This window comes from Mauremys reevesii, linkage group 1, assembly GCF_016161935.1.
Source record: "Mauremys reevesii isolate NIE-2019 linkage group 1, ASM1616193v1, whole genome shotgun sequence".
NCBI lineage: Eukaryota > Metazoa > Chordata > Testudines > Geoemydidae > Mauremys > Mauremys reevesii.
Genome location: NC_052623.1, coordinates 242,360,405 through 242,388,227, shown reverse-complemented (window position 1 = coordinate 242,388,227; position 27,823 = coordinate 242,360,405). Strand labels below are relative to the sequence as shown.

The 27,823-nt window shown below is 41.3% G+C and overlaps 1 protein-coding gene across 48 annotated transcripts in view; it reads left to right on the top strand.

Annotated features, from left to right (window-relative positions):
- The window catches only part of SOX5 (SRY-box transcription factor 5), an 862,257-nt gene that overhangs the window by 510,098 nt on the left and 324,336 nt on the right, over positions 1–27,823 (top strand). The window contains exons 1-2 of one of the 48 annotated variants that reach the window (XM_039544045.1): positions 23,308–23,378; positions 23,464–23,556. The exons of 43 other annotated variants lie outside the window; for them this stretch is intronic. The gene's annotated coding sequence lies outside the window, so the exon portion shown is untranslated. Of the gene's footprint in view, positions 1–23,298; positions 23,617–23,640; positions 23,843–25,766; positions 25,862–27,823 lie in introns of those variants that run through there. 4 more of the 48 variants (XM_039544016.1, XM_039544035.1, XM_039544054.1 and 1 more) reach the window with 4 other exon arrangements.

Here is a 27,823-nt window from a genome sequence, read left to right as displayed (position 1 = left end):
CACCAAGAACTTCAAATAGTTGTTTTTAGATAAAATATGATTACATTAAAATACTGCATTTGTAAGCATTTTAAAAGGAGAAATAACCAAACTGGACATATGGAGTATTTTGAAGTGTGATCTTGTGAGACTAAAATTATTCCAGGAGAGTAGCTTTAGTCACAGTATGTGTGTGATGCCCTTTGTGTACACTGTATCATGAAACACTATGTAACCAGCTGAGTGGGGTAAAGACAAGACTTGAACTTGGCTGTGAGTTAGCAACCACTGGACAAAGGAACATGGGCTGGGGATCTGAGCTTGAATTATTTGTTTTAATGTTTATATTAAAATGTTTTAAAAATAGGAAACATGCATCATGATCAGTGGAACTGGAGTCAGAGGGTCCATGTTCCCTGTAGGGATGGGACACCAGGGGAACATGTGGAGTGAGTCTGGAAGTAACTTAGACACATGGATGGAACAGTCCACAGTGTTTAGTAAAGTTCTGTTTGTTTAGCTTACCCCGCATTCAACGTCACTCTGTTCTGATGAGACATATGCAATGTGGGACTAAAAAAAGCTATTTGCATATACTGGATCTCACTGGGAAGCAGTTCTATAGTCATAAGTAACTGGACAAAAATACGGTAATTGCTCTCGTATATAGAGTTAACCCCATTGATCTGATCCTATGGTGTTGGATTCTCTTGAAATATCTTAGATAACTAGGTTAATAAGAATTAATTTCTTGAGACCATTTAGGCTAAAATCTGCAAATCAACGTTCGCGGGCTGCATGTAGAAATAGGGACCAATCCTGAGAGGTGTTGAATGGCTTCAACTCCTATTGGCTTCTATAGGAATTGGGAGAATTCAGCTGGTTGCAGGAGCAGGCCCCTGAAATGGGGGCTTTAGGGCTGTCATTTTCTATATGAACCCTCCCCTGTAAATATCATCTTTAATTTGTGTATTAAAGTGGGCCACAATGCATATTTTTGGCATGATGAGCTCAGGCTTCTGTGACCAAGTTAGAACATGCAGTACAAGCTGTGTGGAAGCAGATATTAAACATTCAACCTGAAATTTTATCAGCTGATGTTTTCAAGTGAAATTGTATACTACTTCCCTCTCCGTTTTTTGGAATATCCCTCAATGGCCTCAGTATGAGTTAGATGCATGATCCTGTTCTAGATCCTGGTAGGGCTTTTGGGGCCAGAATTATTATGAGGCAGTGGAACTAGGGGTGCTGGAGGGTTGCCACACCTCCTGGCTTGAAGCAGTAGTAACAAACACCAAATACATGATTTCCATCACCAGCACCCCCGCTATAAAAGTTGTTCCAGCACCCCTATTACAAGGTAGAAGAGGGCAAACAATATTAAAAATTCAGCAGCCTGCTCAGTATTCATCTACAAAGCAAATTTTATGGAGGGTGGAGGGATTGCAGGTGCCACACATTTTAAAACATGATGTTTCTGGAATTCATACTGCATTGCCAAAACATTGTACTTTTGTATGAGGTAATAGCTGTGGTTTGTGATGTTGGTTTGTTAGGATGATTGAGGGGGAAAGATGATGATGATGAAGAGACATGATAATGTATTTGTAACATTTTATTGGAGTGAAACATGGAAAAGTCAGTATAACTTTGTATGATTTCACGTGTCCAGAATGAAATGAAGCATTTGAAAAATCCAAATGTGCAGCATGAGTTAAATTTTGACCTATCACAGCATAAATGACTTAGAATGAATGTTTTTTAAAATGATCACATTGCTCTATGGTAAGTTTTGTTAGTAACAGGATATATTTTACCATGTTAATTTGGGGAATGTGAATGCATGTTTTCACTATGTTCTCTGAAGTGGAGATTGCATGACCCAGAAGATAACACTACTGCAGAATGCTAACCTAGGATGAGGAGAGGGTGTTATGCCATATGCAAGCCCTAAGACAAATACAGTGACTGAGACATTACAAGTATCTAAATAGATAGAAAGATCATAATCTCTTTTCTCTCTGTTACATAATTATGAGGTATGACAGTTAATAAAGTAGCATAATGGATAGGAAGGTGCATGCCCAGTCATGCATCTGACCAGTCTGTGTTCCCATATTTTCCACAATACTCGTGATATATGAGACTAATTTTGGACCTAAGTTTACCCAAGTTTCACAGAAACCTTTTGTTTAGTTTTGAATTCCTTTTTGGTTATTGAGCATCAGAAATTTTGAAATCTTGAGACTTTTTTTTTAATATGTTATGTTGATTAAGGCATTTGGGTTAAAGCAATACAGCATGACCTTAATTTTCCCAAATCTTAGCTATCTGAAAGTCCTTGTTATCCAAAATGAAATCATGTATCCTTTCATGTAAATTAGTCTCTATTAATTATATTGAAAAGTCCCTCAGCTATAAAACCCTCTGCTTATCCACATTTACTTAGTGTCTTTTATCACATTCAGATAATCAAGCCTGTACTATTTAGTATGAGTTATTTTCAAGAGCGCACCAGCAATATGTGTTCTCAGACTGTATGAGAAAAAGACTCAAATACAGATGTATTTAACCAATATATTACTAAGCTTATGAACCAACACTATTCCATGCTTCCTCCTCTGTTTTGCTCTTGTTGTTGAGTATTTTACTTTGGATCTTGGAGTACACATTAAAAAATAGGACAGTGTCACAAATACAGATCTTATGGAGTTGAAAACCACGCATGGTCTTTGCAGTGCCTATCCTTATATCATGGTTCATATAAAATTTAAAAGAATCTGTAGCATAGATGTTGCAAATGACCTCAGTCAGTTACTATGAGGGGTGATTGATTTCTGTGTTTAAAAAGTATACCCTTAACAGTTATTCATTTAACAGACCTAGTTTATCTCTCTTGTCTTGTGCCAAAAGAAAGGCATGGTATGTGTTAATTCAGTACCAATATACACATGCAGATATGGCAAACTGTTGGAAAGAAATAGTTGCAAAAATGGACATATATTTCTATACACGATAAGAGTGGGGGGGGGAGGAACACCATCCCAAAAGATATCAGAAGTATGGTATTAGTAAATACTGTCTATGGATAATTATATTAAATAGAACTAAATGTGGATCTGATCAAATGAGCAAGAACCATTTCCCCAGGTGTCGCTTTTTCCCTTTAAATGATGAATCACACAGACTATGCCACATTAAGTGCTGTTATGTTCAAACACACAACACCATCCCTAAGACTAAGAGGAATGTGTCAGATTTTATTTATACATGTGTATCATCTTGTGTAGTGATAGGTGGTACCAGACTAACAAAGCCAAACTCTAAGTGGACACACACACACACACACACTATTTAGGCCTGATATGCTGGATTCAGTTCCTGTTGAAATTGATGGAAGTTGAAGATGTTTGGGACCTCACAGGTTCAAGTTCTATGGATACTCTGATGATGTGCACTCTTCTCACACTCTTCGAGAGGTACTAACACAGGCAGGGACTTTTCATTCTTAGAAATGACATATTCTTAGGAATTTCACAACCTAAGGAGTATCTGCAAGGAATCTATAGTGTGGGGGATGAGTGTTGGGGAAAAGAAACTGCCCCTAGAGGACAGGCACTGGTGATGCTCTCTTCTCCTGAATGTTGAATTGATAATTGATGGCAGCATGACATTAGACACTTTGTTCTTGCTTGCTTTCTTTTTTCCCCCAGCCAAGCTGAACAGGAAGCTCTGCTGGCAACCTCTAGATTGGAGGGGGGGGGAGTGGAAAAAAAAGGGAGGGGGGAAATACAAAGATTGCTTTGGATTTTTTTAAGGAGGATCACGGCTAGATGGGTTGTGGGATTCATCATCCATTGGAAAAAGGAGAGAGGCATCCCAGGGGAAGTTGTCCTGTTTATTTGACTAGGCCCTGCCTTAACTCAGCATACTATAATCGTCTTTATGCTGCTCGCCTTTCATAGCATATTTAGCCTTCTCTGGAAGTGAATGGGGGTGGTGATGGGTAGTGCAGAGTTTTTTTTCAGAAAAAAAATAAGTAATGGGCTGGCAGGAAAGAAAAAGCTTTCCGGTTTGGATGCTGCGTGTGGCTTTGTGGAATCGCTTGCAGAGATGGTCACTGCCATCGTTTATGGGGGGAAAAAACAATGATAGAATAATCCATGTGATTGCTGTGGGAAACAAACTTGAGAACAGGGGTCCTTAATCTGTGCTCTGGTCCTCATACATTTGTTTTCTCTAGCTCTTTAAAGTATTTTTCATTCCTTCTTGATTATTTTGCTGAGAGTCAGTGTGTTAATTTATTTTCTTTTTGGCTTTTGAAACCCAGTATCTTCACTATTATGTTGAATTCTTCCCCCAAAACAGATACCTAGTGTCTTCGGTTCCAAGGAAAATGCCTCCACTTTGCATATTGCTACACTGGCCCCAACCCTAGTGAATTAAATCCAGCACTACTTACACAAGCAAAACACTAATTGACTTGACTTTTATATAAGGACTTTTGGGCATGGCCTGCTGAGTGCACTGGGTACTAAGGAAACTGGTGGGATAGATGCAATGAAGCATTTACTCTATTTCTTCTTCCCTCTTTTGCTTCATCTCTCTTCATTTCTTTGTTCTCTGTCTCTCCCTTTCATCTATATTTCCATTTTATCAAATCAAGAATGAGATAAAATAATTAGACCTCTTAGGGTATATCTATACTGCACACTAAGCCCGGGATCTGACTCAGATTTGAGTCTAAACCCTGTTTCTGTTCAGACACAAATCTGTCTGACTTGAGTCAGCAAGTGCTCAGAACCAAGATCCTAGGACCCAGCTGGGGTGGGGAGGGTCAAAGCCCAAGTCCTGCTGTGACTCAGGTTCAGGCCCTATCATTTTGCAATGTGGACACAGGTCAAGCTGCAGACCTGTGTCAGGAAGGTCTGTGTAGTGCAGTATGGATGCATTAGCACAGCTGTCAGATCCAGGTCCAACAATTTGTAAACCCACGTTTACAATGTTGTGTGGTTGGTCCAGCACAGGCTTGGAAATACTAAATCCACAAGCCTGGGTTCCGAGTCCCACCCCTTGATAACAAGTTCTTTCTAGATCCTGAACCTTCTTTCCTATCAACTTGGCTTCCTTATGCAGCCTTGTAACAGGTGAGCAGGAACTCAAGACGTATTGACTTTGGTTCTGCAGTTTTTCTGAAATTCACTTGATATTATTGTAATACACTGATCCTTTGCAGGTTTTTGGATTGTTCCCACAAGTCAGATTTCTAGCTCCAAATTTGCAGTTAAACCATGTAATCCAAGTCACATAGAGAGGACATTATTGTGTTATAGCTCAGTCTCCTATTTAGGGGACTGTAGTTCAAGAAGCAAAAGATGCCCTTAGTGGAAATCTAGAGAGAATTCACCAGAAACTGTAATTGGAATATACCTCAGTTTATTGTAATGATGATAATACTCTCTACTTGTGTAGTGCCTTCTATGCATTTCAAGGTGCTTTGCAAACATTAAGGAATTAACTTGCACAATACCCCTGACAAATAGGTATTGTTATTGTACATATGAGGAAATTGAAGTACCGAGAGGGTAAAGGCTTGATTGTGCAACCCTTAGTTCCAGGGTTGAGCATTTACTCACATGAGTAGTCCCATTGAAGTCCAAGGTTCAAATGTAGAAGAAAGTGCTACTCGGTTGATAAAGAACATAATTCATGCATCTGCCTTTACATTTGCAGCTGTCAATTGACTAAATTCAGTTTTATTTTGGTGGACAAAATTATATCTTTAGAGGGACAGGAGGCAAAATTGCAATTAATCCCTCCTTAATTGGTGTGGCTGTAAGTAATGTTCTGCTTAATCCACTCCTTACTGTGAGGGTGAAGTAAGACTAAACATTTGGATTCTGGACTGGGGTGGGGGGAAGAAAAACAGAGGGGGGTACTTTTGCACTGTCTGCTGTTGTTGTAGGTCCATGTCAAGAAATATGTGTGTTTAAATAAAATACCTTTTGTTGGTTTCCCCTCAAACTGTCTCTTGACTTAATTAAGTGGAATTCAATTAAATAAACAATCCACTTTGGAGCAGTTCATAAAAAAAATCTTTTTCTTTCCTCTCCCCCTTTCCCCCGTCTTTCTTTCATTTAACCCATAAAAGTCTCTGGACTGTGAAATGTGAAGGCGCCAAATTGGAATTACTTTTGCTTTTTCATTTAACAGTTTGCATTACATTAACCCCACCCCATTCCACACAGCAAACTTTTCCTTTCCTTAGATGTTAGATATTACTAGAGACTATTGCTGAAAGACTGAACATGCCGAAATGTTTTATGTAAGTTTCTCTCCCCCCCCTTATGTAGGACCTGATTCTACAAAGACTTGATGCATGTAAGCAATCCCACTGAGTTCATTTTATTTCTTTCTGGCAAGTGAGTAGGGTTCTCTTCCACACCAAACATCAACAAAAATGTTAACTAAGTTAGAACTGCAGGACCAAATTCTGAACTCAGAGACCGGTGCAAGCCCCTTTTCTCCAATATCTGCACAGGTGGTGCTGAGGGGACAAATTGAATTAATCAGGATTACTCATGTACCTAAAATCAAGCAAGTGTATAAGCCCCTAAGGAATCACAGCCTTAATATCATACTGTGCATTACAGATCAGGGAGTCGTTATCATGTATGATATATTGCTGAATTGTTTGCTTATTATAAATCTGACTTCAGATGCTAAGTGTGCATTGGAGATATTAGTATGGTTTTTACTCTGAAAAGAGACTATTAAAATGGCACAATGGGATTCAAGGTTTATTGTCTCTAATTTAAAAATTAAATGTGCTTAGTATTTAGAGATAAAATATGCTTTACTTTTTAAAAATTTGCCTTCTTTAAATGCCAGCCTGGCAAACTGAATTTGGGATCTGACAATCAAGCTGAGTTCTTTCCTCTTCCTGGTTCATGGCCAATAATAAAGATTCTGCAGGTTAAATTCTGCCTTCAGTGACAACCTGTAACTCCACTGCCTTGAGTTTGTGCCCTCAGATCCCTTTGCAGATGGTGGAAACAATGGGGATTCCACAAGCTCAAATGTGGACAGAATTTGACCCTGCAATTAGAACTTAGTTAATAATTTTGTGTCATGTGATATGTAATAAAATACAATTTTGTTACCTAGAGAGTCGTTGGTTCTGCAAGACTTACAAAAGTAAAAATAGTAATAACCTGCAGCCCTCCTCCCAACTTTAAAAGAAGCGTATAGTCCTCTCAATGTACACAGGGTGCAACTCTGTTGAGTAAGATGGTATCATTTTACAGAGTTATTATTCAGAGCATAATTGCATCTTAAAGCAAAATAGCGTAGCTTCCCTTGGTTTTTCTGCACAAGATGGCAGTGTTTATTTTTGCCTCTCTCTAGATTAACAGGCCATTTGCTATCTCTCTCTCACAGGGGAAGATATTAGTCCAGTCCAGGTATTTTCCATCAGAGTTGTTTAACAGGTCATTGCATCTCAGGTTTTTCTGCCCTTTGAATCAGCATTTGTGTGAACATTCTTTTAAATTTTGCTGAACTACTACTTTAGGCCTAAAGTATTTGAATTTGAAAGAATGCAGCTATCCTAGTTTTTCTCTCTCCCTCCGCTCCCCCGATTATAGTCCTATTAGATGAAAGATCTATCAGAGAGCAAAAATGGGACTCTCTTGTAGTCATCACTATGACGAGAGAGTCTATTTTTGTATTGACAAGTCTGTTACCTTGGGAGCCTTGTGCTTTTGTTTTGGGAGTTTTGTGATTTTTTTTTCTGTGCATATGTCAACATACTGTGCTTTTTCATCTGTAAAAATACATAAAAATATAAAAGGATTCCACAAAAGATTCAGCTTTGATGAGAAATCCCCTGCCCTTCCATCTAAGCATTTATTTCAGATGCCAATGAAACTTTGACCATGAAAGTGTACTTTTTCAATAATTTTTATTGATTGTATCATTGCTGATGCAGCTTGATTTTTCTGCCAGTGAAACTGCCAGTGGTGGGTTCAGCCATGGGACACTGGGGTAGTCTTCAGTATTTGGGCGATGAATCTAACTGTGGCCCATCCAATATATGAATTTATTTGCAAATGCCAAAAGTGTAGTGTTTCACTACTCCTATGTGGGTCTGATTTCCCACTCCATTACATAACTGGCTTCGGTGGAGTTACACTGTTGTAAAACTGATGTAACAGAAGGGAGACTCGTGCATTGAATTATTTCTTTCCTTCCTTCCTTAAATGTTTTATTTGTTTCCTTGGAGATCTTACATCCTATATGCACTGTGATAAAACTTTTTTCAATAGTGAGAAACTAAGGCCAAATGAATAATTGAATTTGGAAATGGCATATGCAACCTCTCTTGCATACTGAGGCCTGGTCCACACTAGGACTTTAATTCGAATTTGCAGCGTTAATTCGAATTAACCGTGCACCCGTCCACACCACAAAGCTATTTAATTCGACATAGAGGGCTCTTTAGTTCGACTTCTGTACTCCTCCCCGACGAGGGGCGTAGCGCTAAATTCGACATGGCTATGTCGAAGTAGGCTAGGTGTGCATGCAAATCGATCTTAGTAGCTCCGGGAGCTATCCCACAGTGCACCACTCTGTTGACGCTCTGGACAGCAGTCCAAGCTTGGATGCTCTGATCAGCCACACAGGAAAAGCCCCGTGGAAATTTGAATTCCTTTTCCTGTCTGGCCAGTTTGAATCTCATTTCCTGTGTGGACATCGTGGCGAGCTCAGCAGCACTGGCAGCGATGCAGAGCTCTCCAGCAGAGGTGTCCATGCAATCTCAGACTAGAAAGAGGGCCCCAGCATGGACTGACCAGGAAGTCTTGGATCTGATCGCTGTGTGGGGTGAGGAGTCTGTGCTTTCGGAGCTGCGCTCCAACAAACGGAATGCAAAGACCTACGAGAAGGTCTCCAAAGCCATGGCACTCAGAGGATACAGCCGGGATACAACACAGTGCCGCGTGAAAGTCAAGGAGCTGAGACAAGGCTACCAAAAACTCAGAGTGGCAAACGGATGCTCCGGAGCCCAGCCCCAGACATGCTGGTTCTACGAGGCACTGCATGCCATTCTCGGTGGGTCTGCCACCACTGCCCCACCAGTGTCCGTGGACTCTGACGAAGGGATAGTGTCAACGGACTGTTCCTTGGAGATGTTCGCGGACGGGGAAGATGAGGAGGACGAGGCAGTCGACAGTGCTTACAATGCTGATTTCCCCGACAGCCAGGATCTCTTCATCATCCTCACTGAGATCCCCTACCAACCCTCCCCAGCCGTTACCCCGGACCCTGAATCAGGGGAAGGATCAGTCGGTAAGTGCTTTAAACATGTAAACATTTTTTTCTAACAGAACAGGAATATTAACTATGCGAAAAGAAGGTCAATATATATGGGGATGGAACAGAAATCCTCTTGGGAGATTTCCAAGAAGCTCTCCTGCAGGTAATCGAAAAGCCTCCACATGAGGTTCCTGGGGAGAGCTGCCTTACTGGGTGCTCCGTGGTAGCACACTTTTCCGCGCCAGGCTATCATCAGGTACTCCGGGAGCATTGCCTCCACGAGCATGGCCGCATAGGCCCCTGGTTTGTGCTGGCTTTCATGCAGCATGCGCTCTCTATCTGCCTCAGTGACCCTCCTCAGGGTGATCTTGCTCGGAGACTCCTGCATTTAATTACAGTAATTTGTGTACTATTAGTATTGGGAGTGCTTCACTGTTCCTTTGCATAACAATGAGCGTCACTTTACAGCCACGTGGTGGAGGCTGCAGAGTGGCATCATACAGGGATCTTTCCCAGGGAACAGACGCGAGGGGGTGCAACAGGGGCAGAGTTTATGCTTTCAGGATTGCCTGTAGCAAGAGGACAGTGGTATACATTGACTTTTAAGCAGCCAAAAGTTTTTGGCTTACCATGCCTGGCTGCTCCATGGATTCTGCTGTCCCGCCCCGCTTGTCTGGTCTGCAGTGCAATCCCCCAGGCAATGAACGCGAATTCCGAAAATTCAAACTTTCCCTGAGTGAGTGCTGTGCATGGTCTTGTTCACAGAGACTGACTAGACTATGTTTCCTCTTTGCGGAAATGTATCTTTATAAGGAAGTCAATCCCTTTTTCCCATCACACAGCTGCATCTGTATCCCGACCTGCTCCAGCATGCCCCTCAGAGAGGATGGCGCAGATTAGGCGGTGCAAGAAAAAGACACGGGATGAGATGTTCGCAGAACTTATGGGCTGCTCCCGAGCCGAGGCGGCACAGCAGACCCAGTGGAGGGAGAACATGTCTCAGTACCAGCGCTCACACAGCGAACGGGAGGACAGATGGCGTCTGGAGGACCAGCAGGCGACTCAAACGCTGCTTGGACTAATGAGGGAGCAAACGGACACGCTCAGGCGCCTTGTGGATGTTCTGCAGGACCGCAGGCAGGAGGACAGAGCCCCCCTGCAGTGTATCTGCAACTGCCCTCCCCCGCCACAAAGTCCCATACCTCCCTCACCCAAAATAACAAGAAGGAGGTGCGCCAGGGGCCGTGAAAACTGTCACTCCACCCCAGCAGAGTGCTCAAGTACCAAAAAGCTCTCATTCGCTAAATTTTGAGAAGTCCTTCCCTTCCTGGATCACCCAAGCCAAAATCCCAGTTTCGTTCCCTCACTGTGTAGTTGATTATTAAAAATAGTTTGCTGTTCATTACTGTTTCCGTCATGTTTCTTTACAGAAGACTTTGTGTGAAGGGGGGGAGGGGTTTGGTAATTGCATAGGACGGTCACCATTACCTGGATACATACACGGGGGCAGGATCTACAGCAGGTCACACACACATAGTGCAGTCACTAGGCACCCTGGTCAGTCTGGGAGGTGTTTTTCATGTTCTGTGCATAGGCGGAAGGTGCCCTGCTCCAGCTATATTTGGAGCTGGGTCTCTCCCCCGCTCCTGCCTGGATCGGGCCCTGGCCCCCACGGGTCTCCCCCCCCCCGCCCTGCCGCACTCCGTACCTGCCTGACAGTAGAGCGGCTCCCCGCAGAAATGCTGTCTGGTGCCCCAGGGTCCTAATGCCTGCCATACACAAATGGCAAGGCAGGCTGCCCTTACCCTGCCCTTCCACCATAGCCCTGAGCCTCTCCAATACCCCAAACCCTCAGCCCCAGCCAGAGCCCTCATCCCCCTACACCTCCTCCCCCGTCCCACACACCCCTCACCCCTTCCTACGCCCCCACCCCCAGCCCAGAGCCTGCACCCCTCACCCCTTCCTTCACACCCACCTGTAAACGTCCTGCCCCCAGTCCTCCCCCGCCACAAGGCTACATAGCCCCCGCACACAGAGTCCCGAAAAGGAGGGATGGCAGTCTCCGTTGAAACAACCAGTCCGGCAGTGCAGACTGCTCTAGGGGCAGGAGCCTGTCATTCCTCGAGTGTAGAAGCGGTCTGTACATCACTGCACACCCTACCCACCACAGTCTGCGTCCCTGTTTCAACCCTTTAACGCAAATTCATTAGTAAAGAAAATGTTGCTAATTAACAATATTCCATTAACTTTATTTTTAAACGTGTGTTGGAAGGGGGGAAACGTGGTGAACGGGGTATGTAACTGCAGAAGAAAGTCAACAGTAACTGAAGCCGGGGCAGGTTCAGCTTCTCTGTAAAGAAACTGAACAGTCACAGGTTACCCCGCTCCCTGAGAAACCTAGCTTTCAAAGCCTCCCGGATGCACAGCGCTTCCCGCTGGGCTCTTCTAATTGCACGGGTGTCTGGCTGAGCGTAATCAGCAGCCAGGCGATTTGCCTCAACCTCCCATCCCGCCATAAAGGTCTCCCCCTTGCTCTCACAGAGATTGTGGAGCACACCGCAAGCAGCAATAACAATGGGGATATTGCTTTCGCTGAGATCCGAGCGAGTCAGTAAGCTTCGCCATCTCCCCTTGAGACGTCCAAAAGCACACTCCACCACCATTCTGCACTTGCTCAGCCGGTCTTTGAAGAGCTCCTTGTCACTGTCCAAGGTGCCTGTATAGGGCTTCATGAGCCAGGGCATTAGCGGGTAGGCTGGGTCCCCGAGGATCACTGTAGGCATCTCCACATCCCCAACACTTATTTTGTGGTCCGGGAAGAAACTACTTTCCTGCAGGCGTCTAAACAGACCAGAGTTCCTGAAAACATGCGCGTCATGAACCTTGCCTGGCCACCTGACGTTGATGTTAGTAAAACGTCCCCTATGGTCCACCACTGCTTGCAGCACCATTGAAAAGTAGCCCTTTCGGTTAATATACTGGCTGGCCTGGTGGGCTGGTCCCAGGATAGGGATGTGAGTCCCATCTATAGCCCCACCGCAGTTTGGGAATCCCATCGCGGCGAAGCCATCTCTGATGACCTGGACATTTCCCAGGGTCACTACCTTTGAGAGCAGTAGCTCAACGATTGCATTGGCTACTTGCATCACAGCAACCCCCACGGTAGATTTGCCCATGCCAAAGTGGTTCGCTACTGACCGGTAGCTGTCTGGCATTGAAAGTTTCCAGAGGGCTATGGCCACTCGCTTCTGCACAGTCAGGGCTGCTCGCATCCGGGTGTCCTTGCGCTTCAGGGCAGGGGACAGCAAGTCACAGAGTTCAAGGAAAGTGCCCTTACGCATCCTGAAGTTTCGCAGCCACTGTGATTCATCCCAGACCTGCAGCACTATGCGGTCCCACCAGTCCGTGCTTGTTTCCCGGGCCCAGAATCACCGTCCCATAGCATGAACATGACCCATTGCCACCATGATCTCCACGGCGTGGCGTACCGTGCTTTCTGAGAGGTCTGTGCCAGTCTGAGACTTCATGTCCTCACCGTGCTGCCGGAGCCTCCTCGCCCGATTTCTCAGCATCTGACTGTGGAAGAGGTGGACGATAAGGTGCGAGGAGTTGACAATGGCCATAAGTGCAGCGATGATTGCAGCGGGCTCCATGATCACAGTGGAGTGCTGTGGCGTCCACGCTGTCACTAACAGGAAAAGTGCGCGAACTGATTTCCCGCCGGCGGGAGTGACGGTTGAATGCTGACAGTTACCCAAGACCACCCTCGACACAGTTTTTCCCCCAGCATGTATTGGGGGGAAATCCCAGAATTCCAATGGGCAGCGGGGAGTGCGGGAACTGTCGACATTGGAAGCGGTGCACTGTGGGATAGCTTCCCACAGTGCACCGCTTCCAATGTCGATGCTTGCCCCGTTAGTGTGGACTCACAAAGTCGAATTAGTGTCCTTACTGTGGACACACAAATTCAACTTTGTAAGGTCGATTCTTCAAATTCGACTTAAGTTGATTCGAACTACTCTTGTAGTGTAGACATACCCTGAGGCATCTACCTTTAATATGGGGAATAAGGGGGGCTTATTACAAATGGGTAGGGAGATGAAAATCTGTACAAATATTTTTTCCAGCCATGTACTAAGCCTTTCGAAATCTGTGTTTATACTGGAGATAATGAGGATCGTTGTGGTGTACCACCACTAGTGTATATGCTGTATTATGACTACGTCCTTTAAGACTGTGTTGAACATGAAGTTCACCCACAGATCATAAAGATTTCATATACCTACAGTGAGGACTCTCATAACTGCCAGCTTTCCTTAACTGTCTATAATCTGTCATCTTACTTTACAAGCTGGTAAGCAGGGTCAAACCTGGTCACTCTTTGGAAGTGAGACCTTGGCGCTGCTGATTCAGTATTACTCTTCCCTTTGAGCCAGAGCTGAAGCAGTGGCCTGCCGCAGTATTAGAGGGCTATTAGTTGTGCTATCTTATGGATGTAAAACTCAGCCTCTGACTGCTTGTGGTGTCTCACCTACATACTGTGATGCTGGGTCCATTAGATACATAGATTCTATTCATTATGGAGCTTTTTGCAAGAGTAGTATAATCATATACTTTGCACTTTTTATAGCATCTTCCATTTGAGGGCTCAAATTTCTTTGTTCTCTTTGTCTTGGCTAAAATCCATTTAGGGTGATTACATGTTGCCGGTATGAATTCTCTCATCAGTTTCAATTGGATACAGTATTCTTCATTTCCACACTAAATCGTTGTGTAGTGTTGCTATGCACAAGTAAACAGCTGCCATGTTTGTGTTTCATGAATACCGTGGCTGTATTTCATGATAGGTGAAATGGTTCCTTGAGATACAAACCACTGTGGACCCAGTCCTACTCCATTAAAGCAAATGGGACAATCTCCATTAACTCTAATGGAACTGAATCAAGCTCTATAAGAATGTAAGAATGTATCCCTTTTATCACTGGATAGTACAGAGAGCTGCCTACAGTTACACACTGTGGACTGTGTCTGAGTAAAGCTGGTCAGGGAACTATATAACATTTCTGTCCTTAACTATATTTTTTGTTAAAACAATATCTTCTGTGGAACTTGACAGGCTGGTTGAGCCACATGAATTTGAGGAGGGGACACTAATCAATTCTACTTCCAGTGACCTCTTCCTGAAACTCTGTTCCCCTCATGTCCCCTTCCAAATCTGTAATATTCTGATTCAACAATTCTATATTACTTTAAAATTTTAAGCATTTAGTTCTGGAGGGACAAACAAAACTCCCAAACAAACCAAAAAAGAAAAGTGAGGTTTCTCTAAATCAGTTCAAAGTTACTTGTCTTTGCAAATCGATGTATATTTAATTAAGCAGAGTTGAATTGGTCTAAATCAATTGTAACTACTACCTCAAGTGGAAGATATTACAGAATGTAAAATGTAACATTAATAATAGAGGGTTGTATTCTTCTTTCATATTGGTGGGTAAATTGCTTCTAACTAGTTGGGAAAACAAAATAGCTGAACACAAACCACTTAGTTGTGCTGCTGCCCACTTTAGTAACTTTGTTGTTTTGAAAAATGGTTGATTATACAGCTTGCAACATCAACCATTGTGGATTTCATGTGAAATAAATCTCACCGTGCTATTGATGGAAGAAACGCTCACTAACAGCTGATAATTAATGATCAGTTTGGAGATTATCACAAACAATTTACAAAGGTTGCCTTTTCCTTTAGAAGTCCCTTTGGATAAACTGGATGTTAAATCACCTGCCCAAGGCTTTTACTTTACTTGTGCTAACAAGACAAAAATGACTGTGTTTGAAGAACTCTGGACTCAACTTTTCAGACTGTCTGATAATCCATACAACGCTTCTTTAAACATCTTAAGTGAGTGAGCAAATAGAGACTATAATAAAATTGAAAACCATCATATAGGCACATGTTACCACCAGGTTTAAGTAATGGGGCATGACCAATAAGAGGCACTGCTGCAGAGTTCATATTTTCATTTTATGGCATGCATTAAATATTTGATCACCAAGCAGCAGACAGAGGCAATTGGGCTAAAGAATATAGTTTGCAAGGATAAGATGTAGAGAATGTCATGTCTGAGCACAGGGTGGGGATCTCCTATATCTTAATCCCGCTTTGACTCATTGAAGCTGGACAAGCCACTACAACCCTTGCTTAGTTTCTCCATGTGTAAAATGGGATTGTGAGATAATTCATTAATATTTCTAAACTGTTTTGAAGATGAAAATAACTATGCAGGTGTAAAAGCTCTGTAATACATAGTGTAAAGGGAGTAGAGAAGTAGGTCTAGTTTTACAAAGGTATTTAGGTGCCTCTGCCTAAAGATGCAGATAGGGTACTAGTGGGTTTTTCGGAGGTGTGTGGGTGCCTAACTCGCATTGAAATCAATAGGAGTTAAGTTGCATGGCCATTTTCGAAAAACCCACTAGGCTCCTATCTGCATCTTTAGACACCTAAATAGCTTTAAAAATCTGGCCCTTATTCTACATCCACACCAAACCAGGGTGGGAGGATGGGTAATAGGAGGTCTGCACACAGTCTGCATGTTTTTTTATCTCTATCCTTCTGGGAGGAGGTGGGGAAGGAACAGCAACATCAAAACCCCCTAGATTTGATGAGTTCTTTAATCGGTAGAATTTTATAATCTTGAGGCTGCCTTCCTAAAATTCTCTGTGGGGAAACCCAGCTGTAGATCTCTGTATTTCATCCACCTTGCAAACAGATTTGCAGAACTAGAAGCATGCTGCACAGCTGAAAACGTCCCCAAAGGAATGCTCCTAAATCTTGGAGACTTCAGAATATGGTTTACATCTTTTCTTTTAAAGGTTAAAATCCAGTATAGTTGTACTGATACATTTAAACGAAAGATAAGAGCTGAACAAGCTCAAGGTTATGCTCATTGGCTATCTCCAGCTTGTGAAAGAGTGATTGCTAGCTACAGGAGGCAACATAATAACAAACTACCCTTTCCGTGGAAGTCAATGTTTTAAAAATCTACCAAAATCATTGAGAACTGGAATGGACTTGAGATCTGGCTGTAATAGCCTTCTTTCATTACACCCTTCATATTAATTTCCCAGAGAAGGGTTTGGAGGGAGGCTGTTTTCCTTTCCAACTTTACATCATCTCAGCAATATTTTATTTCATTTACTTCTGCATTTCTTGTGCTGGTAGTGAAGCAGCATGGTTAGTGGTTAAAAGGGGCAACTGGGAATCAGGACTCCTGGGTTCAAGTCCCTGATTTGCTCTGTGTTTTTTTGGATATCATTTACACTAATTTAAACCCATGGGGAGTTACTTCTGTAGAAGAGCAGAATTGGGTCTCTATGCTTCTGTTTATCCACCTGCAAAATGGATATTATAATGTATATTTCATGGCAAGACTTATTTAATTGATAGAATGAGCACCTTAAGTAAAAGGAACTCAGTGATTGAAAGTTATTGTTATTGATCTGGGTTGAAGTTTAGTCTATGAGGGACAGTTCTACTAGAGGGTATTATGAAAGTGGTACACTAGTTAAGTTTTCTGTCAGAAAAATGCAGCTTTTACATTGTTTGAATCCAGCTTGGGTCAGAAATGGTGGGAAGTGTTACTGATCAGTGAACTAGTGATATTTAGTGCCTGTTCAGTAACTTGTATGAAATGAGTGCATGGTCTTTCTCAAGTACCTAATTTAAACTTATTCACATCACAGAAATGACTGTGATTGCAAAGGAGGCAGCTAATAGTGCAGTAGAGAGGCCAGGGATTGACTGGGTATGAACAGTTGACTATCCTCCCTCTCCCTGCTCCTAGAAGTGGCCTTTTCAGGGCGTGGCTGCGGCACATTGGTGAGCTTTGTGGGAGAACTTTCCTTATTTGCTGCCCGTGTTGTACCTCTTCTATGGATAAGTAAAGGACTTCAGTCCCTAGGACTGTTGTTCTGGAACTCTGCCCAACACCAAATCTGCACACACTTTTTTTAAGTAGATTTGCAGGTTTTCAGAGGTGCTTAGCACCAACAGCTCTCACATCAATGGAACCTGCAGGTCCGTGGCATAAAGTACACTTTAAAGTCTTCTTCCTAGGGGAGCGGTCACTTTCTCTTAATAGCTCTGATGCCCATTTTACACCTCAACATCCTGCTTCAAATTCACCTATATTATAATTGGTGCACCCCCGGTGGAGGCACTGAAATGTTATTTATGAAAATGACTATGTAAGAAAACTGGCATGCCACTTGATATGGCCATACCAGCTAGGTTTTCTTTACCATACTGTGTTGTGCGTGTTTATATTTTCAGAAAACTGTAGCTCTTGCTTCTAAGTTGGACTTCCACAGCAGTGTGTATCTTGAAATGCAAAACTGTTTTAATAAGTCTTGGTAAAAATAATCTAGCCCAAGTGTATTTCTTACACTGATTTTAAAAAGTGTTTTGAAAGGCAGTGTGTGGACAGTACGATACAGTGGAAGGAGCCAAGTGTTTATTTTAAGATGTGTTTGAACAAATCTGCCTACATAAACTTGCCAGTGTTAAGAAAGAGGGGCTCTGCCCCTTCTAGATCACAAAGGCCTCTCAGTGGGGGGATGGTTTTGGTAATGGAAAAAACAAAAAAGCTTCCAGTATGTGGTGGAGGAGGTAAAATAAACAAACAGCAATGGATGATTACTTCTCTCCATCAAGGCTCCTTTATCCTCGTAAGCTCAGCCAGTGGTCAACATGTTAGACACCCCTCCCTGTTTTATCCATCCCTTAACTGTGTTCTTTGACAGCATTGGTTTATACAGCTGGGTCTTTGTGGAGCTTTATGGGAATTGCTATTGAACAACAGACATGAAGGTAGACAAAGTACCTTTGGAAGGGTGAATGGCAGACTTCCTTTGAGTTTTCCTGGAGTGAGAGATACTGACCTCGAGAATTTTTTTTCTTTTACTGCCAAAGATTTTAAAGTGAACACCTTTTTACAACTGTGTTTTAGTTCTTTGTACCACACGTTGTATACAGAAATAGAAGTAGAGACTCCTTACAGTGCTCAAGGTAAGCTGCTCACAGTGCTCAAGTGGATTGTTACACTGTCTCTAGACATATGTCTCACATTTTTATACTTGTGTGTGTGTGTTTTATGTATTCTTAAGTGTGTGTGTGTGTGTGTGTACATATATATGTATTATAAGCACTACAACACCTATAGTTCAGGTACATACTAAGGGGCCATTTTCAGCTGTTTATAACTTTTACAAATGTTTGTCTTTGTGGCTGAAACTTGGCTTGGCAGGTACTTTTACAGTTGTGTGTGTGTGTGTATGTATGTATATATATATACACAGATACATACACATACATACATGTTTATATATATATACATAACTTTTATTTATTTATAGAGAGAGCAAGAAAGAGAGGGGGGAAACACCCCCAAAAAACTATCCACAGATGCATGTAGGATTTCCACTGAAGTCAATGGGAGCCCATGCACATATTTGGAGTGCATTTACATATGTGTGTGGGAGTATGTATATTCATGAAAACAGTAAGGTTGCAATGTCAGAGACTCAGAAGTCAGAAGATAACAAAATTAAGGTTCTTGTGCAAGTAAAACCCTGACCCAAAGGGTCATATGCATGGCAATGCAGTCTTTCATTGGATGATGACATTGTGGTTTTTGTTATTGCCTAAGTCTTTTTAAAAGAAAAAATGGAGAATCTAATAAAAGCATGTTCAACTCTTAGCAAGACAGCTATAGAACATTCTGCACTTGACAATATGTGCAGTCAACGAAACAGGAGCCTTATCTTATTTTGTGTACTTTGCTATTTTATTCCATGTGCAGTCCCCCTACTGAAGGAAAGGAGGCATGACTCTCTGTGAATAATCTTAAGAGACACGTGTGCACAGAACCAGTGGAATGTGTGGAGAATGCTAAACTTTTGCTTTACAAAATTCAGTGTGTCTGAGCAAAATCATTTTATTTAAACATGACTTTCACAAATTGCAATAATTTTACCAACTTCTGAAAGGCACATCTAGGGCTTAAGACCTATCTCCTTGCCAGATTTCAAGATTTTACTTCAAAATGCTGAGATGCTATATTTAAAAAAAAAAGATTGTATTTTTAACATAATGGGAGGAAATGACATTTTCCCCTCTTATTTTATTTTCAAAATTGGCTTGATTGATTTTTCCCCTCAGTCTTTCCAAAAATATTTGCTCCTCGGCTAAGGAAGTATTTGCCAAATATCAGTCCAAGGAGTTTAACAAAATTGTAAATGTTAAAGAGCTGAAAATAACATCTTAGAATGAAAACACTTTAGGCATTTTAACTGAAGTGTTGTTCTGCCTATAATATATAATTCTAATAAATACATACACAAGATTTCACTGAGCCCCCAATCCTGTTCCCATTTAAGTCAAAAGTAAACTCATTAATTTTAATGGTGCAGGATCAGGCCATGAATGTCACATACACATGTGCGCACAGGCACACACACACACACACACACACACACACACAGACGTACTATTAACCCTTGTTTAAATATATGTTTCACTTACATATATAGGTGTCACTCTGTAATTATATATGTTTCTTCTGTAAATGTCATAGATATGAGTGGCACTTACAGGTGGGATGTATATAATTACAGTTGGAGCGAAACCTATAGTTAAGGTGCAAAAGTGTTAAAGTGTGTGTATAATATGCATTCAGGGAAGACTTGTATATGTAGTTTATATGTTTATTAGAATTACACATAAATACAGCAGAAACTATTCATACTGGACTCGGATGTTGAACTACATTAGAGCAAAGTAGAATAAAACTCCAGAATTTTTTCTGTGTATTTTGATGTTCCAAATTCATTTACGTTTATAGAGGACTTCTGATTAGGGAAGGTTATTATTTTAAAAATAAATAAGAATATCTTCAAAATCAGAGGGTTTCAGTGTGTATTTAGATGGTGGGGGTGTGTCTGTTGCTTGGTGATCAAATATTTAATGCATGAACCTGGGCAGCTGTTTGTTTGGAAATCACAATATTAAGCAATGGCTTCATGAGTCTGAGAGCATGGAATAGTGGGGGAAGCTGGCAGTCTCTTGCTAGATTTCTGAGTCAAAAAAAATGTCTCATCATACTGAAATCAGGGCTTCTGGTAGTAGGGAATTGTTGCTGTTAATATTGATTCTAACTAACATTATTCATTGTTTAATATTATGCTGGTAAAGAATTTGGTTTGAGTTTGATTAAGCAATTACTATGGAGGGGCAAGGGTAAGCCCCCAAAATTGTGCAGAGTCAAAAGTTTTAATAACAACTAGTCTTTCAAAGTGAACCTGTGCTGGCTCACACTTCTCTGTAATACGTAAGCCATTCATAATTGTCAAATTTTTAGAGGACTTAACAACTCAGTGTTTTGCTGCATTTGACACTAATGTCAATGGAAATTATTTATATGCCCATGTGTGTGGGAAAAGATGAATAGACTCCTTCCAGAATGCAGCACAATTTTCCCACTCTGAAACTGGAGGTTGACTGAGAAATATTGTTTTTCATTGTTTTCAAAAAGCAGTTTTTACAATAAAGCTCCAAAGGTTTCAGTGTTTTGATTGTCTAATTATTTGATCTGATCCCAATTTGTAGTTCAGCTGGCAAAGGAGTGACGCTTACCTAATGTTGTAGGGATTGTGACATTCAATAGCCCAAGGCTGACTAGTTCATAAACCTTTACAGGAAAAACAAATACAAACACCAAAACCTGCAGTTTCCACTGTGGTAGAAGGATGAATATTAAAAAGGAAAAAGAAAGAGAAGAAAATAAGATATGCTTATTAAGAGGAAAGATTAATGGGGAAATGGCTGTAGAGGTATAAACAGTAAAGAAATAAAATGAGGCAAGGGCTAATTTAGAGGACATACTAGAAAATAAGTGAGCTTGTGGATTTAATTCAAAATCATCCAGGCAGAGGCTCTTTGCATGAAAGAAGCCAGTGATCAGGCTCAGTTTACTTGAAACATCAACAATGACTGCATCCTGCTGTTTCAGAGTTTGGGCTGATAGATGCTCATCGTGTTTGACACGGCACCATTACATTAGTGTGTTTACTGTGATTGTAGATGCCTTTTGAATATTGGGCTCTTCTCTTGCTGAGAGCGCTGCAAAAGTCCAAGTTCTGAAGCTTGATCTTTTGAAGTGCACCCATCTGCAGAGGCAAGGTCCAATCCTACAGAAACTATACTGTTTCTGTACTCTGGGTATCGTATTAGATTTTTAGTTCTTTTAACTAACATACAGTACAAGACATTGCAGTATAGTAAATTTGCCAGATCTCAAGCTGATGTTTGTTTGCTGTGTGATGTTGCACAAGTCACTTAACATTGCTGTGCCGCAGCTAGGCAAAGTGTAAAATAATATATACCTTTCTTTGAGATCTACAGATGAATAAAGAACTACATAAGGTCTACACTAGGTGAGTGGAGCTTGTCCTCTTGTTAAGAGCTCCTTCATCACCTTATAAAGGATGCAGTGGTTGAGGCAAGGGCTCTTAGCCTCAGCAAAGCTGCAGGAACCATTTTACTACTTAACTAGGTTAGCCAGCCTTTTATTAGCTCTATGCTTCACAAGGTCAGCAGAATACACTGTGGATATGCAGCATGCAGAGCTAGTCAGACAATGTTTTGTTTCCCCGCCCCCATGGAAAATGTCAACAACAACAAAATACACTTCTACTTCGATATAACACTGTCCTCGGGAGCCAAAAAATCTTACCGCGTTATAGGTGAAACCGCGTTCTATCGAACTTGCTTTGATCCACCGGAGTGCACAGCTACCCCCCCGCACCGAGCACTTCTTTACCGCATTATATCAAAATTCGTGTTGTATCAGGTCGCATTATATCGGGGTAGAGGTATATAAAATATTGTCAGCGTTTTCTGTGGAAAATTTCAATTCTTCATTGATCCCTCCCTTTTATCAGTTTTTCACTTTTCCGATTAAAAATAGAAAATTTCAAGTAAAGCAGATGTTCATGTGAAAATTTTTGTACTTACAAAAAAGTTTAGATGGAAAGTTTTTGACTATTTCTAGTTATACCTGCAGTCAAATTGAAACCATGTTCCCTTGGGATTCTCAGAGACAAGTCTCAAAAAGAATAAATATGATAAATATCAGCTGTCTTTCCAGCTATTTTGGCAGTAGGGCTGTTATACATTAAAATTGTGCCCTTTTTTTAAAAAACGGAGAAAGGGTCTTCCCCCACCACTCCCACCTTGCTCTGACACAGAAACAACTGAACTATTTAAAAAAAATGCACTGTCAGTCAAAGGTCAATCCTGAAAAGTGAAAGTTTTGGAAAAGAGAAGAACGAGTGAACATACTAGGATTAAATTTGGAAATCATTAGGCAAAATTAACTATAGTAGTAGTTTCTACTGTACCTGCTGTAATAATTTTCTATGCAAGACTGTTATACAGTCTCCACCTCAGTGAGTTTAGTTTTTATTAACTAAGAGTCATCTTATTAACTGCAAAGGCAAAACCATTCAAAACTTTTTTTAATAAAGTTTTTGTAACCTACATGCATTTGAAGAAGGTGGCTGATTGATATGTTCTTAGAAAGGAATAATTAATAGATTATTATGTCCCAGTATGAGTGACAGCTGAGACATATTTTTCCTCTTAACTCTTGTGCACACATTTTAATTGATTAATTTTTTTTTAACTGCAGAACTGTTTCAGTGAAAAATCGCAAGCCAGACTGCAAGTGATTCAAAATAGTTACTATTTGAAGTCTGTCAGAAGTTGTAGCAGGGCACTTTGCTCCTTGAGGGGCTTGCAGAGTCAGGGAGCAGCAAGCCGTGGGCCTAAGAAGCCCAGCAGGCTTGGGAATCAGCAGATGCAGCTAATGAGTGGCTCTGATTCCCAGCTGGAAGATATAAATGGAGGACCCAGCTCTGTAAGAGAGACAGACAAACACTTCCCTCAATAGCTCTGGATAGCTGCAAAAGGCAGTTAAGTCCAATGGTCCCCCTGAGACTAAGAGAGGGCTGTGAATCTTGAGCTACTGGTAGGGGGCAGAGGACCTTGCAGTATCAGTCCAGGTCCGGACTGTCACTTTTGTTACCTTTTGACATTTTTTGCATCTGTGTAAGAGAGCCTACCTTGAAGAGCTGGGCACAGCGGACTGTTTTGTATCCAAGCTGATGGACAGATCCAGCAGACTACACTGACCTGTGTAGAAGGAGGTGGGGTAACAGCACAGTTCCTGGTGGGACAAAATGCTGGATTCTGCCACCTTTACTTGTGTTGAGTAATAGCTTTATTACCCAGGTCATCTTGATGACATGAATAGGGCTATTTGGTTAGGAAGGTACTACTTACTTAGTGGAAGTAAACAGGGAGGAATTTGGTGCCAAAATGACCACCATAATTAACATGAGTTTGGAGCCCTTGTTGGGAGTTTCTACAGAGGTGACAGCTTGAATGAACCTGGGAATAGAACTGTTTTTTCATATCTAAATGTGGTCAGAGGTGAGACATGTTGGTGAGTATGTGGGGAATTTTGCACTGTCACTGACCTGTGTGTGTGTATATATATATAGATATAGATATAACGTTATATTGGTGCCCAACTCTAAGCCAAATCTGTACTTGTTTTGTGGAAAAGCAGAGTCTCCAGGGCTCCCAGTTGAACACCTTCTATAAGTACTACATTTATGAAAAGAAAATGCCCCTGTAGATTCCACTGCAGTCTCTGCTCTTCTCCTCTGGTCTCATGCTGTCATTAGAAGATTGAACAGAGTGTGATCCAAAGCCCCCAGAAGTCAGTGGAAGTCTTTTCACTGATCTCAATTAGCTAGGGATCAGGCCCTTAGAGAGTAAATTCATGCCACCATCTCCTTATTAGTTTACCTCTAAATTCTTGCAGAAGGTGAGAACTTTGATAGCCTTTTCTGTGTGTCCATTCTTGCCCCAAAATGCAGCTTTTTGTCTACTATCCACGGAAGGGGTATGGATGTTTTAACTCTGCTCATGAGAAGGACTTAGCTTTTAGCAAGCAAAGAAACTCAGGAGGTGAGCATTTTCATGCTGATTTGGAAACTAGTTATAAGACTACAGTCAGGCGCTGTCATGCCTGGTTATGGTGAGAAAACAACAATGCCTTTCTTGATAAGGGAAAAAGAAAAAGTCTTGCACAGTCAAAATTTTGACGTACAATTTAAATCATCTCTACATCCTGTGGACTTGGAGCTGTCAAAAAGGCAAAGCCTGCATTTGAATGGAAAAGCTTTTTATTTCTTTAAAAAGTGTACCAGCTATAATTATCCATAACTATGCAGGCCTGTTTTAATGCTGTTTTATAATTACAGGTCTTAATGCTAGATTATACAAAGTCATTTATAAATAGTCAGAACAGAAGGACTTTGGGAGTTTTTAACCTGTAGATTGCTGTAGGTTGTGGCAGCTGACGGGATTTTGGCTGTATATATATGGTGTTAGCTGTGTAATGATTGATGAATCCCTTAATTAATTCCCCAACAAGTTAAGATTTACAGTCTCATATCTTTTTCTCCTGACACATCTGTGTTTGTCACTTTTAAAGACATGGATAAGCCATTTCTTCAAAAGCCTTTGTGGATATCTGAAACATTTCTGGGGTATTTTGCTGAATGTAACAAGATTAGAGTTTCATAATTTTATGGCATAAGCAATTGAATTGGGATTGATGTTGGTTATATACCAGAGGGCACCATCTCCTTGAATACTGGCTGCCTCTGTGGATTTGTTTAGGGTATGCAATTACTTATCAAACGATCCAAAACCAAATGAAGAAATTGAAATATAGTGGGGGACTTTTAAATGGGCCTCTGTTTAAAGGTGTAGCCTGTTGAAAGACTGTATTTTCCATGCACTAAACTCAAATGTATCTAGAAGAAATTAACTCGTACTTTTTGGTGCTCTGAAGTGGTTTGACTGGAACCAGCACTCCCTGAAGTGGAGGAGAAAGTGTTGCATTTGGAGGCAACATAGCATTTATTCTCTTAGAGGAAAATCCTGGCCCTATTGAGGTCAATGGCAAAAGTCCCTTTGACTTTAAGACTGAAATCCTGATGCTATTCATCTACAAAGAATAAGTGATAAATTGAGGGAGAGTGAATGGACAGGTGGAGCTGAAGGCAAGAAGAACCTACTGCTGTCAGATAGCTCACATGCATAGTATGGTATAGATCATATTTTGGCCTACCTTGAGTTAGAAGAATAAAATTTTGCTGAACTAAAAATGTAACTATTGACAGCAAACTGCTAATTGTGTTTTTCTGCATTCCAAACCAAGATACATTCCCTAAAAGAACAGGGTCCTCTTAAGTGAATTAGTAATGGTCTGGACTGGAACATCAGATCTAAATCCTCAATTGCACTTCAGTCTTTGGACAAATTCAGATCAAACATGGATCCAACTCAAGCCTATCTCTACAACTAGCTGAAAACTGAATCCAAATGCACATGAGCGTTGGGGTATGAGTGCAATTCTGAACTTTGTGGACTCAGGTCTGTGTCAGAAAATTATTACCATATTGCTTTGTTTTGTGCTTATATTGGGTGAAATGAATTGGTGATAGGCAAAAATTCAGTTCTGATACAACTCTTAACTACCGGTGGTTATACTATTATTTTGACCAAATTTTGTCTTTGATACAATGCACAGAAATGTATTGATTTCAAAGAGAGGTGTGCATCAAAGCTCAGAATTTGGTCCATTGTTTGACTGTCTTTACCAGCTATGCCTATTTCTTGCTCTCAGTATGAACACACAATTTACACTGGTGTAACTGAGAACTGAAGCTCAGAGAAGCAATGGCTGGTGTAAGTTGATGTAAGTAACTCTCCATTGGCTGAGGGTTTGGCCCAAGATGGTTGCATTTTTGTGTTATATCAGTATATTCTTTGCCACACCTAATTTAAAAAAAAATGGTAAGGAAAAGAATAGACCTGGTAAAAGAGCTAAGTTTTTGAGCAACAAAGGTTATCTATTTAACCATTTTTCTTGTACATTATTTATAACTGGAGCTCAGGTTTACTTGTATAAAGGATATGGGAATCTCACTTAATACCTAGCATTAGCCCAGTAGGAAAATGAAGATGTTCAAAATGTGGCGGGGGGGGGAGAGAGAATTCAAAGATATAAAGTGTGGAGTCTTTAAGATTCATAATAGGGACCAGTAAAGCTGAGGAAATAATGAAAAAACTAGCAGTGAATGAACTCACCTTGTCATGTTGTTTTCTGCCCATGAACCTATCAGAACAATTTGATGCTTTCTGCTGCTACAGCCTCTAACGTTTTCTGCCCTTTAGGATGGGGTTTCAGGTTGGAATAGTTTTAATGTTTTGCCTTTACTTGTGTGAGTTTCCTAGCTATATGTAGTGAAAAAGTAAATACTATTGTACAGGATTGGTGTTAAATACTAAAGATGGTGATAATATTATTGCAGGGCCAAATTGTGATAATGTTATTACAGGGCCAAATGGTATCAGATTTACATTGGCTCAAGTAGAGAGCAGGACAGAGGCCTGCAGCCAGTAAGACCCAATCCAACCCTGAACTCCCTGTTGCACATGATAGGTGAGTAGAGAATGCACCTCAGAATGGTGCAGCTAGTTTCCTGTGTGTGTCCTACTCAGTCTCCAAGCCAGTGAAGACTGGAAGCAGGACTGTGGACCCACCTGCTTACCTGTCGCTCTTGCATTAGGATGGGTAGAGCATGAAGGGAGCAGTTCTTGCTCTCTGTCAAACTCTAGCAACTGTGACTGGACCTTATGGGGGCTAGGCAAAGTAGGAGAAAGTTTCTTGTGCCCTCTCCCTTTTGCTCTGTGGTTCAGTGTCTGGCCCATGGTGTTATGGACCAAAAATATAGTATTCTGTATTAAAAATAAATAAGAATGTGTCACCTATCTCTTCTCCACTCCCTCCCCTTCTTTATATTTTCCTGTAAGAACTTAAATTGTTCCCTTTGGAAGCAGTGGCCAGGAGGAGGTGGTGATGAATCCTGGCAAGCTAATTGAGCACTGTAGGGGGAACCATATAGTCAGGAGTGGAGCTAGTAGAAGAACTTTGAAATGCTGTCAGATTCCCCTCTCCCTACTACACAGTGGAACTGTGTGACATCGTTTGCGCTTATTCTATGTTAACGCTTGTGAAAGTTCTTCACACAAGCTGGGTACAGAGTATATGGAAGAGACCCTCATTTCAGATCAGGGATCCAAACTGTGGATAAAAGGGTCACAATGTATATTGCTGTGGAGAATTTTGACAGTAGCTTACAGTACTTTTCCATGGCATTAGCTACATTAAAATCTAGGGCCTACACTTTCAAAAGTGACTAATGTTTCTGAGTGCCTCAATTTTCAGATGCCCAACTTGAGACACCATAAAGGGCCCTGATATTCAGACAGTAAGACTTCCTAAAAAACAAGTTCTTTTTAAGGCATCTAAAACTGAGTAACCAAAAACAG